Source organism: Coregonus clupeaformis, chromosome 33, assembly GCF_020615455.1.
Source record: "Coregonus clupeaformis isolate EN_2021a chromosome 33, ASM2061545v1, whole genome shotgun sequence".
In the NCBI taxonomy this organism is placed as follows: Eukaryota; Metazoa; Chordata; class Actinopteri; order Salmoniformes; family Salmonidae; genus Coregonus; species Coregonus clupeaformis.
Window position 1 is genome coordinate 10,781,460 of NC_059224.1, and position 15,095 is coordinate 10,796,554.

Here is a 15,095-nt window from a genome sequence, read left to right on the forward strand (position 1 = left end):
TGAGCACAATGTCTTTTATAAAATTTTAATGAATTTCTGAAACTGTTTTTAAATAAACTAATACAAATTAAATATATCTAACTCATTGTCAGTACAGTACAGGTGTGTTTTTTTTACTATACACTTCCACAATATATGGTAAAGCATGAATGCAATGACCTTATTTTATTTACAACCTTCTTCTAGTCAGCAGCGCAGGTAGGTAGGCTACGTCAGTCCTCCTAGATAAAGCATCTGACTGTCAGAGGTTTTTCTGTAGACCTACTCTGACTTTATATGACAAACTCAAATGTGATTGGAATTTTAAGCACTTGAAACCCTAGTTTACAGTAGCCTACACAATTTTTAGTTCTTCCCATTGACATTGCAAATAAAAGGACTGTAGCCTACAGCCTTACTTTGAAATGACATCACAGACTAGTCCCTTTTTCACGTTTACCTGCAGCTGAGCTTCACGCCGGGCGGGGTGGAGCGTTCCTGGCCGCTGGAGGGCTTCCAAAACAAATAAAAAAAGGAACTCAGTGTCTCAACTTAATGTTGAGAGTTAGAATAGTAGAATACACAAGGTGCAAGTTTGAAATTTACCTGTTTATCAGCAGTTTTTCTCTTGTTTTGTTAGTCACCGACAGTCACTAAATTAGCCATGTCAGCTAACCATTTTTAGATTGCTAAGTTAGTTTAGCCAGTTATCTAAACTTGTAATAATCATGTCCAAATCACGACCGGCAACACAGGGCACATGCTCAGGGGTCCTGGGTCCTGACCTCCAGGGGGCTTGTATTGATTTTGTTAGTCATTCTTACTCAGATATCATTAACATGGCAAAAGTCATGGCAAAATGTGCAGAATTGCAGGAAATTATCTTTAAAACTGCAAACATGTCTCTCTTCCCCATGGCAAAATGTTTAGAACTGCCAATTAATGTCCTTTAAAACTGCAACATTCCCTCTACACCCATGGCAACATGTGTATAATTGCAGGAAATCTCTTCACCTTCAAGAGGGGGGCCACTAAACATTCGTGCCTGCTTGGTGGGGGCCCCCCCAACCAAATCACCCAATAGGCTGGAGCCGTCCCTGGCTGCAGCGTAGCCTTCGCAAGACATCATAAACCACGATTTTTCGTATTTTTGTATTTTCAGAATAAATATTCTGCTTCATTGTGGCAACCGATTCTCAGTAGAACAAAACGAAAAGAGAATCATTTTTATTTTTTATTTTTTTATTTCACCTTTATTTAACCAGGTAAGCCAGTTGAGAACAAGTTCTCATTTACAACTGCGACCTGGCCAAGATAAAGCAAAGCAGTGCGATAAAAACAACAACACAGAGTTACACATGGGATAAAACAAAACATACAGTCAATAACACAATAGAAAATCTATATATCAATATGGAAAGAGCGAACTACGATATAGCCTAGCTACCAGGTTGTCTATTTCACATTTGAGAAGAATCCTGCCTCCTACTTACAAAGACAGTAAATGACAGAATAAACCCCCAATTAGGCAATACAATGTTTTTGTACTCTGTGAAACTCTGGAGTGAATGAAAATGAAACATTCAGATCTGATTTATTTCCATTTTATTAACTCACATTAGTCAATATAATTTTAAACATGATTAATGCAGGAAAAAAAATGCCATGAGTTTGTTATCAGCAGAGCTAAAATATTTTTGTCTAAGAAGCTGCTATTGTGCTACATACTAAAAGAAAACATAACACCAGTGTTCTACCTTATCCATCTAGTAATCATAATTAAAAACACATCTTAGTGTCCTGTATGATCCAGCAGTTCTCTTCACATGTACAGCCTCGGTTACCAAAGTCAGCATGGGCTCTAATCCCAACCATGCCCTTCTGACTCGCAAACTCTCCTATCTCACTGCCCTAACTCACTGTCCTATCTCACTGCCCTAACTCACCGTCCTATCTCACTGCCCTAACTCACTGTCCTATCTCACTGCCCTAACTCACTGTCCTATCTCAATGAAATAAATAAAACCCTTAATATATACTGTATATATAATAGTGAAGACATCAAAACTATGAAATAACACATACAGTTGAAGTCGGAAGTTTACATATACTTTTTCAACCACTCCACAAATTTCTTGTTAACAAACTATAGTTTTGGCAAGTCGGTTAGGACATCTACTTTGTGCATGACACAAGTAATTTTTCCACAATTGTTTACAGACAGATTATTTCACTAATAATTCACTGTATCACAATTCCCGTGGGTCAGAAGTTTACATACACTTAGTTGACTGTGCCTTTAAACAGCTTGGAAAATTCCAGAAAATGATGTCATCGCTTTAGAAACTTCTGATAGGCTAATTGACATCATTTGAGTCAATTGGAGGTGTACCTGTGGATGTATATCAAGGCCTACCTTCAAACTCAGTGCCTCTTTGCTTGACATCATGGGAAAATCAAAAGAAATCAACCAAGACCTCAGAAAAAAAATTGTAGACCTCCACAAGTCTGGTTCATCCTTGGGAGCAATTTCCAAACGCCTGAAGGTACCACGTTCATCTGTACAAACAATAGTATGCAAGTATAAACACCATGGGACCACGCAGCCGTCATACCGCTCAGGAAGGAGACGCATTCTGTTTCCTAGAGATGAACGTACTTTGGTGCGAAAAGTGCAAATCAATCCCAGAACAACAGCAAAGGACCTTGTGAAGATGCTGGAGGAAACGGGTACAAAATGATCTATATCCACAGTAAAACAAGTCCTATATCAACTTAACCTGAAAGGCCGCTCAGCAAGAAAGAAGCCACTGCTCCAAAACCGCCATAAAAAAGCCAGACTACAGTTTGCAACTGCACATAGGGACAAAGATCATACTTTTTGGAGAAATGTCCTCTGGTCTGATCAAACAAAAATATAACTGTTTGGCCATAATGACCATCAACTGTTCCTGAACCAAATAGAGTAGCTGGCCAGCATTCACAAGATATTTGGTTCTGGGTGCTGAGATTAGGCTGTGAAAGACTGAGTGTAGTCTTCATGTTGATGTCTTGGCTGTGGAGTAGAGCTGGGGTCAGCAGGGTTCTCTGTCTCTCTGGTAGAAGAGGGCATAACAGAGGAATAGGTCACTGCATCTTCATCCTGGACCTACAGTGACAACACACACACACACACGCACACACACATATTAGTTTTACTATCGTTGTGGGGACTTATTTTCCCTAACCCTAACCTTAACTCTAACCCCTCACCCCTAACCCTAACCCTAAAATAGCCTCTTTCCTTGTGGGGACTGGCAAAAAGTCCCCATTTGTCCAAATTGTCCTTGTTTTACTATCCTTGTGAGGACTTCTGGTCTCCACAAGGAGAGTAAAACAAAAAATACACACACAACAGGGCGCCAGAATTAATCAGTTGGATGGGCATTTGATTTCTATAGGTGGGCCAGTTTTTTTCACAGGGCCTCCTGTGTGGACGTCCTTGGGTGTTATAATAAAGACCATAGGCAGCTCATGAGTTTCAAGTTTGGGGACGCTTACAATTTATTCTACCATGTCTACCTATCTGCATGCCAGTTAGGATTATTTTTATAAGCGCATTTTCACGGAACAGTTTAATTTCAAAAGTAGTGTTTTAGTTTCTAAAAAGTATTGTCACGTGGTTAATCACACAAATTTGAATTAAAATGATAAAAATCTAAAAGTAAAAATTCAACTAATGCAAGAGCACCAGCCTTTACCATATTGATACACCGTGATCCATTGCTGCAAAAACAATTATTGCACATGGTACTCAGAAATAGCCTATAAGCCAATGCAGCAGTAGGCCTATAACTTCGTTCATCAACTAAGGCAAAATATGTACGCCTAAAGCTGAGAAATTAAAACAGTAGAAAATATCCTGATAAAAATGCAGGTTCTTTCAATCGCAATAATCTCTCTACTCACCTGTCTGTCTTGACTTGAGCTATCTCTAGTGAAGTGCAACATTGTATCAACTAAGCATGTTGGCATGCTCAGGCACTCGCTCCCTCAATATTATCAGGACAGAGAAAGCACACAAAATGTATAAACCTCCTAAATTATGGTTATGAAATAAACCAGTACTTGTTTCTCACAAGTGTAGCAGGTCGTGAACTCTGCAAACAATGTTTCCACTCTGAGAATGAGAATGGTAAATTACTAATGCATTAACAGTAATTAATGTAAGCAGATGATGGGGATCAACAGTACATTTACTATGCTTACTGGTTACACACAGTGCATTCGGAAAGTATTCAGACCCCTTGACTTTTTCCACATTTTGTTATGTTACAGCCTTATTCTTAAATGGATTCAATTGTTTTTTCCCCCTCATTAATCTACACACAATACCCCATAATGACAAAGCAAAAACAGGTTTTTCATTTACATAAGTATTCAGACCCTTTACTCAGTACTTTGTTGAAGCACCTTCTTGGGTATGACGCTATAAGCTTGCCACAACTGTATTTGGGGAGTCTCTCCAATTCTTCTCTGCAGATCCTCTCAAGCTCTGTCAGGTTGGAAGGGGAGCATCGCTGAACAGCTATTTTCAGGTCTCTCCAGAGATGTTCGATCGGGTTCAAGTCCGGGCTCTGGCTGGGCCACTCAAGGACATTTAGAGACTTGTCCCGAAGCCACTCCTGTGTTATCTTGGCTGTGTGCTAAGGATCGTTGTCCTGTTGGAAGGTGAACCTTCGCCCCAGTCTGAGGTCCTGAGCGCTCTGGAGCAGGTTTTCATCAAGGTTCTCTCTGTACTTTGCTCTGTTCATCTTTCCTCGATCCTGACTAGTCTCCCATTCCCAGCCACTGAATAACATCCCCGCAACATGATGCTGCCACCACCATGCTTCACTGTAGGGATGGTGCCAGGTGTCCTCCAAACGTGACGCTTGGCATTCAGGCCAAAGAGTTCAATCTTGGTTTCATCAGACCACAGAATCTTGTTTCTCATGGCCATCTCTAGGAAAAGTCTTGGTGGTTCCAAACTTCTTCCATTTAAGAATGATGGAGGCCACTGTGTTCTTATGGACCTTAAATGCTGCAGAAATGTTTTGGTACCCTTCCCCAGAAATGTGCCTCGACACAATCCTGTCTCAGAGCTCTATGGACAATTCCTTCGACCTCATGGCTTGGTTTTTGCTCTGACATGCACTGTCAACTGTGGGACCTTACAGTATATAGACAGGTGTGTTCCTTTCCAAATCATGTCCAATCAATTGAATTTACCACAGGTGGACTCCAATCAAGTTGTAGAAACATCTCAAGGATGATCAATGGAAACAGGATGCCCCTGAGCTCAATTTCGAGTCTCATAGCAAATGGTCTGAATACTTATGTAAATCGAGTATTTCTGTTTTTTACTTGTATAACTTTGCTAAAAAAAATCAAAACCTGTTTTCGCTTTGTCATTATGGGGTATTGTGTGTAGATTGATTTTTTAATTTAATCAATTTTAGAATAAGGATGTAACGTACTGTAACACAATGTGGAAAAAGGGAAGGGGTATACTTTCAGAATGCACTGTATGTAATGGGGAATTTATCAAAAGAAACAATCAAAGGGCAAACGATTCACACAATGAAACAATGAATGTAAAAGAATTGGCTGGAGACAGCGGAGCACATTCTGGAGAGTTGAGTGCCTGCATTCTGGAGAAAGACGCCCATATCTTCGCCACACACTGCTGCCCTACTTCTTGTCTCAACATTTAAAATTATGCTCTTCCCACATTTTAGATGCTTTTCACTCCCAACTCAATAAGCTCAGCCTAACGCCACGCGAGCTTCCCAAATAGGCATAAGCCTTTATGCACTTGTGATTTGAAACAATCCACAGCTATTTCTTTTTTAAATAAGCTAATGATCCTCTGTGGCTAAGTCAAGCTCTTTGGTAAAGTATTTTGAATTAGGGGAAGCCAGCATCTGAACAGTGCACTCTGCACCCGCCAACTTTCCTTTCTAATTAGCAAGTGGCTGTAACCAGAGATCAGTATAATGACGAGATGCTCATGTCTCCACCCTAACAATGCTAGTCGTTGTCCCAAAGGCGGGAATGCAGGTGACAAGCTAAAGGTCTGCATATTATGCCCATAGAAACGCATTGGGCTTATTCAGGACAGATTTTGGCGAGAGTGAGCCCTCTCGCTTCACCTCTTCCTCTCTGCTGAAACAGCACCCCTCTGTCTAACTATATTTAGCCCATGTATGTGATCCTGTCTGGCCAGAAAAAGTATGACATGCCATACTCCTTTTGTCCAGAATGCTGTTTCACATTCTCGGATGCTTTATCTGAGATTGATGTGTCATTCTGTCTGCGCATGTCTCGGTCAAATAAATTATAAATATTGTATTTGTAACGATCCCGGCGGTCTGAGTCGGGTCCTGTCTGGTGACGAGTGTTTCTGGTCGTAGCTCCTGTTTCCCGAGGGTTCGGGAACGCTCCGGGGAGCGCGCTTGTTTCCGCACCTGCTTCCCATCAGCAATCGGCACACCTGGGCCTAATCATCACCCTTCTTAGGGTCTGGCCCAACATCCAGTTCCTGCCGGATCGTTAGCCATGAACAGTATGTTTTGCCGGCGTATCAGCCTCAGTACTAGAGTTAGTTTTTGTTGTTTTGTTGCACCCTGTTGACCTGCCTGGTACTTACCTCCGTTTGTGTTCTCCCCACAGTCACTCGTCCGGAACCTCTACCCAACCTCTGCCTGATGGTCGGCGGCTGCCGAGCCATCATCGGATCAACCACTGGACCCTCTACAACTCCTCCACGCCGCCGCTCTGTTCCCTGGATTATTTCCCTTCACCCTTGGTTCAGTAAATAAACACTCACCTTTTGACACCACTTACCTTGTCCTGGTCTGCTTCTGGGTTCTGGCTTAGTAAACCGTGACAGAACGATCCGGCCAGTAATGAACCCAGCGGACCTGGACTCTGTTCGCCATGCTATTACCCAGCAGGAGAAGATGTTGGGTCATCATAGCACGGTACTACAGGAGATCGCGTTGTCAGTTCGGAACCTTTCTACCGGTCTGACGGAGGTCCAGAACCAACGCAAGTGGCCGGTGGAGGATCCACTACCGGTTTCATCCATCTCGCCTGCCGCTTCTGAAGCTGTGGCCATCCGTGAGCCCAAGGTTCCGACGCCGGATAAATATGAGGGGAGCTGGGAAGATGCCGTTCCTTCCTTATGCAGTGTGGACTAGTGTTCGATCTACAGCCCTACTCTTATGCCACAGACAAGGCTAGGATAGCCTTTGTGATTGAGTTGCTGCGTGGTCGTGCGCTGGAGTGGGCTTCAGCCGTTTGGGAACGACAGGATCCCTGCATGGCTTCATACCAGGGGTTCACGACCGAGATGAGGAAGCTCTTCGACCATTCCGTCCGAGGGAGGGACGCAGCTAGGCGCCTGTTTTCGCTTCGCCAAGGAACTCGCAGCGTGGCCGACTTCGTGATTGAGTTCAAGACGTTGGCTGTGGAGAGTGGGTGGAACGAGGAGTCTCTGCAAGCGGCCTTTTACCAGGGTCTGTCGGAGCAGCTCAAGGATGAGTTGATCTCCTATCCGGAGCCTAGTGACCTGGACAGCTTGGTAGCCTTGTCCATTCGGGTGGATAATCGAGTCCGAGAGCGAAGGAGGGAGAAGCAATGGGGTCCGTCCAATCGATCAGTTTCTCAGTTCCCAGTCGGGTCGGGTGGTGGACCAGAACACATCGATCATTCTCCACCACAGTGGATTAGTGGAGAGGTCCTCTCTCCCGATTCGGAACCCATGCAAGTGGGGCGGCACGGGTTAACCAAGGAGGAGCGTCAACATAGACGTAAGACCAACTGCTGCCTCTACTGTGGTAGCTCGGGACATTACATCTCCACTTGTTCCCGGCGGTCGTCAAACTGCCCGGCTCGCTAAAGTTGGGAGGACTTTTAGCGAGCCAGTTTCAACCTCTCAGTACCTCTGTCAGACCCCGCTTCCCGGCTACCCTTGTGAACAGGAATCAGAGCTTAGCGCTTAACGCTTTTATCGATTCAGGTGCCGATGGAAGCTTTCTTGATGCCGAGTTGGTGGAACAGCTGGGGCTTTCCAAGGAGCAATTGCCGGAAGCCATTAGGCGACCACTCTGAACGGCAGTAGTCTGGCACGTATCACGATGAGGACTGAACCGGTTAAGATGCGGTTGTCAGGGAATCATTCTGAGATGATTTCATTTTTCATTCTGCCGTCTTCCCATGTTCCTCTGGTCCTTGGATACCCCTGGCTGAAGGAACACAATCCCACGTTCGATTGGGTGACGGGCAAGGTAACGAGTTGGAGCCTGGATTGTCATGCTAACTGTCTCAAGACTGCCTGCCCCATTCGGTTCCCAGTCAGGTGATTGAGGCTAAACCTCCAGATTTGTCCCTGGTTCCCGAGACATATCACGATTTGGGGGAGGTTTTCAGTAAGCAGAAGGCTCTGTCACTCCCTCCCCACCGACCATATGATTGTGCCATCAACCTGGTCCCTGGAGCTGTCTACCCCAAGGGAAGGTTATACAGTATCTCCCGACCTGAGCGTGAGGCGTTGGAGACCTACATCAAGGAGTCCCTAGCTGCTGGTCTCGTTCGTCCCTCGTCATCACCCCTGGGGGCAGGATTCTTCTTTGTGGGTAAGAAGGATGGCTCTCTTCGACCTTGTATTGACTATCGGGGGTTGAATGACATCACGGTCAAGAACAAGTATCCCCTGCCCTTGATGAGTTCTGCCTTCGACTCCTTACAGGGTGCTACGGTGTTCACCAAGTTAGACCTACGCAATGCGTATCACCTGGTCCGGATCAGAGAGGGGGACGAGTGGTTGACGGGTTTCAATACACCGATGGGGCACTCGAGTATCAGGTGATGCCGTTTGGACTGACCAATGCTCCAGCGGTATTCCAGAGTATGGTGAACGACGTCCTGAGAGATATGATCGGTCTCTTCGTGTTTGTTTACCTGGATGACATTCTGATCTTCTCGAAGGAACCTACCGACCACGTCCAGCATGTCCGGCAGGTTCTGCAGCGATTGTTGGAGAATCGCCTGTTCGTGAAGGCCGAGAAGTGCGAGTTTCACGCCCACACAACATCCTTTCTCGGGTACATCATCTCCAGGGGAGAGATTAGGATGGACCAGGAGAAGGTTAGAGCGGTTCTGGAATGGGCCCAGCCCGGTACGAGATTGCAGCTCCAGAGATTTTTTTGGGGTTTGCAATTTCTACCGCAGATTCATCCGGGATTACAGCCGTGTGGCCGCTCCATTAACTGCCTTGACTTCCAGCATCAGGACCTTCAAGTGGAATCCGGAGGCGGATCGAGCGTTTCTGGATTTGAAGAGGCGATTCACCAACGCACCGATTCTCTCTCAACCGGACACGGCCCGTCAGTTCGTTGTTGAAGTGGGACGCGTCTGATGTGGGAGTTGGCGCCATCCTGTCGCAGCGATGCTCCACGGACAGTAAACTCCATCCCTGCGCCTACTACTCTCGTCGCCTTTCACCTGCGGAGAGGAATTACGATGTGGGTAACCGGGAGCTTCTCGCGGTGAAACTTGCCTTGGAGGAGTGGCGCCACTGGTTGGAGGGGGCGGAGCAACCGTTTATTGTCTGGACTGACCACAAGAATCTTGCTTACGTGCAATCGGGCGAAACGTCTCAACTCCCGTCAGGCCAGGTGGGCGTTGTTCTTCGGACGATTCAAGTTTGTCCTGACGTTCCGACCTGGGTCTAAGAACGGCAAGGCGGACGCCTTGTCCCGGATGTTCTCCAAGACGGAGGAGAGTGGGTCCAAGACCGAGACTATTCTCCCCCGGAACTGCGTCGTGGGAGCAGTCATGTGGAAGATTGAGGAGGAGGTGCTGGCGGCCCTTCGGACTCAGCCCGGTCCCGGTAACGGTCCACCCGGTCGGTTGTTTGTGCCTGAGTCGGTTCGTCCTGCTGTTCTCAAGTGGTCCCACGCCAGTAAGATGGCTTGTCACCCTGGCGTGGCTCGGACTATGGCGTTTCTTCGCAGACGTTTTTGGTGGCCTGCCATGGCCGAGGATACTCGGGGTTTTGTTGCTGCCTGTCCAGTGTGTGCGCAGAATAAGAGTACCAATCGGCCCAGCTCTGGACTACTTCACCCCCTTCCTATTCCCGGCGTCCATGGTCGCATCTGGCCCTGGACTTCGTCACGGGGTTGCCCGCTTCTGAGGGGAACACGGTCGTTCTGACTATCGTGGACAGATTCAGCAAGTTCGCCCACTTTGTGCCGATTGCCAAGCTTCCTCTGCCTCGGAGACGTCCGAGATCCTGGTTAGGGGAGGTTTTCAGGGTCCACGGTTTGCCCAGTGATATCGTTTCCGACCGTGGCCCTCAGTTTACCTCTGCTGTCTGGAAGTCCTTCTGTTCGGCCATTGGAGCTACAGTCAGTCTCACATCTGGTTTTCACCCCCAATCCAATGGTCAGGCGGAGAGAGCCAACCAGAAGATGGAATCCACGCTACGCTGTCTGGTCTCTTCCAACCCCACCTCCTGGGCCTCTCAGTTGCCTTGGGTTGAGTATGCCCACAATACTCTCCCTACATCTGCCACTGGGATGTCTCCCTTCCAGTGCCTGTATGGCTACCAACCTCCCCTGTTCCCTTCTCAGGAGAAGGAGCTCTCAGTGCCTTCTGTTCAGGCCCACATTCGTCGTTGCCACCGGACCTGGCATCGGGCCAGAAAGGCACTCCTTAGAGGTTCGGACCGGTATCAGCTCCAGGCGAGATCGTCGCCGGATCCCCGCTCCCACCTATACCATCGGAGATAGGGTTTGGTTGGCCACACGGATCTTCCGTTACGGACTGAGTCTAGGAAGTTGTTACCGAAGTTCATTGGTCCGTTTGTGGTGGAGAAGGTGATCAATCCAGTGGCAGTTCGACTCAAACTACCGAGGACGCTCAGAGTCCATCCCACCTTTCATGTCTCCTGCCTCAAGCCTGTCCTCCTCAGTCCTCTGTTGCCTCCTCCGCCTCCTCCTCCTCCTCCTCGGATGATCGGAGGTGGTCCTGCCTACACGGTGCGGCGCATCATGGATTCCCGACGGCGGGGCCGGGGTTTCCAGTATCTCGTGGACTGGGAGGGGTATGGTCCTGAGGAGAGGAGTTGGATTCGCGGCGACAGGTCCTAGATCCGGATCTCCTCAGGGACTTCTACCGCCTCCATCCTGGCGCTCCGGGAGTCCGCCCGGTGGCGTTCGTCGGAGGGGTACTGTAACGATCCCGGCGGTCTGAGTCGGGTCCTGTCTGGTGACGAGTGTTTCTGGTCGTAGCTCCTGTTTCCCGAGGGTTCGGGGAACGCTCCGGGAGCGCGCTTGTTTCGCACCTGCTTCCCATCAGCAATCGGCACACCTGGGCCTAATCATCACCCTTCTTAGGGTCTGGCCCAACATCCAGTTCCTGCCGGATCGTTAGCCATGAACAGTATGTTTTGCCGCGTATCAGCCTCAGTACTAGAGTTAGTTTTTGTTGTTTTGTTGCACCCTGTTGACCTGCCTGGTACTTACCTCCGTTTGTGTTCTCCCCACAGTCACTCGTCCGGAACCTCTACCCAACCTCTGCCTGATGGTCGGCGGCTGCCGAGCCATCATCGGATCAACCACTGGACCCTCTACAACTCCTCCACGCCGCCGCTCTGTTCCCTGGATTATTTCCCTTCACCCTTGGTTCAGTAAATAAACACTCACCTTTTGACACCACTTACCTTGTCCTGGTCTGCTTCTGGGTTCTGGCTTAGTAAACCGTGACAGTATTTGGACAGGCAAGGAGGTACGGTAGGGCGGACCGGGCCCGTACCTCCTTGCCCATCCAAATAAAATATTGAAATATTGATAATTTATTTGACCGAGACGCACACCAACAGAAAGACGCATCAATCTCAGATAAAGTATCCGAGCAAGCAAAACGCACACACACGCACACACCAAAGTAAAGACTTCAAACTGTTTATAGGAGGGAGAGTCATAATATTACAATATGTACAGTATAGCTTCACTTACATCAACTCTCTGAGGCGGATTTTGGTTGAAGTGGAGGATGGAGGCATAGGTGATACTGTCAGCAGGTTGACACTACAAGTACCAAAATTGTTATTGAAATCTGAATCATTAGTCTCAATGAGTGATAACAACAGGTTAAAATGAAATTAAATGAATGTGTTAATGCACTAACCTTGTCCTCATTGGTTGGTGGGGTGGAGTGGTTTATTGCATTCAGACACTACATAAATGAGTAACAATGGTACTCAATTAACAGAAATATAGTGGAACCTCTTTAGTTATTTTCCTACAACAATAGTATAATACACTAACTGTGTTTATTAAGCCATTGTACACCAATTACATGTCTTTGTTACTCACAATGCTGTTATCATTTGGCACTTGATTATCTGAAAAGAACAAAGAAAGACATCAGAAGAATTGATACAGAGGAACAATTTGCCCCATGTGTGTTTTATTATTATATTCCATTCAACTCAAAGAAAAACGATGAATGTCTGTACGTACTTGCTCTTCTTCTGTGTACAATGATGACAGCAGCAGCGACACACACAGCTGCTCCAACAGATAGAGTTAGGAGGAGGGTCTGGTTTAGTGGAGAACCTGGGAGGGGATGCGGAGCTGTTTAATCACATCATTTTATCAGGTGGTTAATAAGGCAGATGTAGTATTTACTACACAATATACATACACATGGGAGATATATAATATAGAATCCCTACCTGAGAACTTAAAGGTGAAATCCAGGAAGATTTCCACTTTTCCAGTCATCTGACACCTCCACTTCCTGTTGTTGTCCTCCCTCTGGAGTGTCATATTCAGAGTGATGTCACAGTGAGACAGCTGTGTGACCTGGTTTCTGGAGTCTCCCTGCAGATTAGTACCTGCCTCAATCAGCCCAGTATCTGCCTCATCCACCCTCAGCCAGCTCAGACTAACATCTTGGTCCATGCCTGGGGCACATCTGCCAGGTCCATTGTAGGTGTGCAGAGAGCACCTTAATGTTACTGGTCTATTAGGTTTTATATCTGTGACTGGTGAGGCCGAGGACACTGAGAAAGAGAAAAAATCATACTTGCATAATCTTTCAGTATGTACTGCTCATGTTTAATATGACTATCAACACTATACTTTTCCACAGCTCTGATTTAAACAGTAATACTCACCAGTTAGAACAGACAGATGAACAGGAGCATCACCTCCATGTTGTGGTCCACCCTCTGTAAGGAACTGTCGACAGGTGTAGAATCCAGCATCCTCAGCTCTGACATCACTAACATGTAGAGAACAGTCAGACCCTAAACTCAGTCTGTCAGCTCTGTTGTTCTGTTTTTCATTTTTCAACCTCACATGGCCAACTTCTTCAATAGTACCAGTATATCCATCTCTGTTATAGTTCCATACAATTGAGGAGCAGTTTGGATAAACCACATTGGTACACGGCAGACTGACATTACCTCCAACAATGGAGTACAGAGGAAGAGTGTTTCCACTGACACCTGACAAGAGAATGGCATCAGATGATTATTCACTGGTAATACAGATTACATTATATTTCACAGAGTCACTTGAAATTCATCACAGTTGTACTTCTCTGAAGAATAGAGTAATATACTATTATACAATCGTGAAGATAAAGGTAGACAGAAACACAACAGAAATGTAAACATAACTTCCACATGTCTATTTTTCCTCAGATTGATGGTTTTCCGTGTTGAATGTGAGTGATGATCTCTTAATAAATAGTATTGATATTCTCTCTCTCCTCTGTCTTACCTGTTAGCAGGTACAAAACAGTCACAAGCAGTCACAAAAATGAATGATAGACATCAGCCATTGTCCTCTCTCTCTTTCTCTCTCTCTTTCTCTCCTCTGTCAGAGTGTCTCAGGTCAATACGTTTCTCACCATACAGCAGTATCTCTATTCACCATTATTGCATCACTTCCTCAAAGTGGTCATGTTTTTTTCTCGGCGTCAGGGACAGGGAAATGGTCAACTGCAGTTTGACTGTTTGTGAGTACCAGAACAAATTCTAATCAAGTAAAGACTAGTTTGCTTGTTTTGACAGCATAGTCTAGCTAACTAGATGATTTAGCTAGCCAACAATAGTGCTGATCAGATGATATAGCCCACCCCAGCACAGTGGTTCTAGCAAAGATACTTAGAAAGAAACTAGGGAACTCCATTTCATCTGTGGTTCGAGCTTTCTAGCCTTCAATGTGTGATAAGTGAGTGAACTATTGCAGAAAATAGAGTTGGCTACAGGAGCAGTAGGGAAGTATGAATAATACGTTTTTTTCCCCGTTCCTCTAATTCTGTGTAAATCCTGCTTTTATCTAAATAGTTTACAGGATGGAAATAAGTGACGTAGTCAACATGTCAACATGACATATCAGTGGAATCAAGTCTCTTGTCTCTCATGACCATCTTAAAACAATTCCATATGTTAGCTTAGTACAAACCCCCCACTGAAAGAAAGGCTTAGACTTTTAGGGGATCATTATTGACCAAGATGAAAAACGTTAAGCCCCCTGGCAGATTACATGTTTGTTACCTGTTTGTGTAAGACATCACATTTTCTGTATGTTTCTGCATATGTACCAATATCCTCAAATAAACCTAAACCTATTGAGTGCTAAACAGGACATCAAATTATGTTCCTGTAACAGCAGGGCATATTGCACATACCAGCTTACTGAAGCAGCACATTTAACTGTGTTTGTAGCTAAAGGGTCTCAAAAAGGAAATATATGAGAATGGTTACAGTGAGGGAAAAAAGTATTTGATCCCCTGCTGATTTTGTACGTTTGCCCACTGACAAAGACATGATCAGTCTATAATTTTAATGGTAGGTTTATTTGAACAGTGAGTGACAGAATAACAACAAAAAAATCCAGAAAAACGTATGTCAAAAATGTTATAAATTGATTTGCATTTTAATGAGGGAAATAAGTATTTGACCCCTCTGCAAAACATGACTTAGTACTTGGTGGCAAAACCCTTGTTGGCAATCACAGAGGTCAGACGTTTCTTGTAGTTGGCCACCAGTTTTGCACACAACTCAGGAGGGA

The 15,095-nt window shown here is 45.7% G+C and overlaps 1 long non-coding RNA gene across 1 annotated transcript; it reads right to left on the bottom strand.

Moving 5' to 3' along the window:
* Positions 1–2,851: 2,851 nt before the first annotated feature.
* LOC123482444 lies at positions 2,852–12,242 on the bottom strand. Its single transcript, XR_006657714.1, has 3 exons — positions 12,196–12,242; positions 12,024–12,095; positions 2,852–3,127 (listed from the first exon to the last, which is right to left on the bottom strand). It is a non-coding gene; the product is annotated as an uncharacterized LOC123482444 (long non-coding RNA).
* Positions 12,243–15,095: the final 2,853 nt, after the last annotated feature.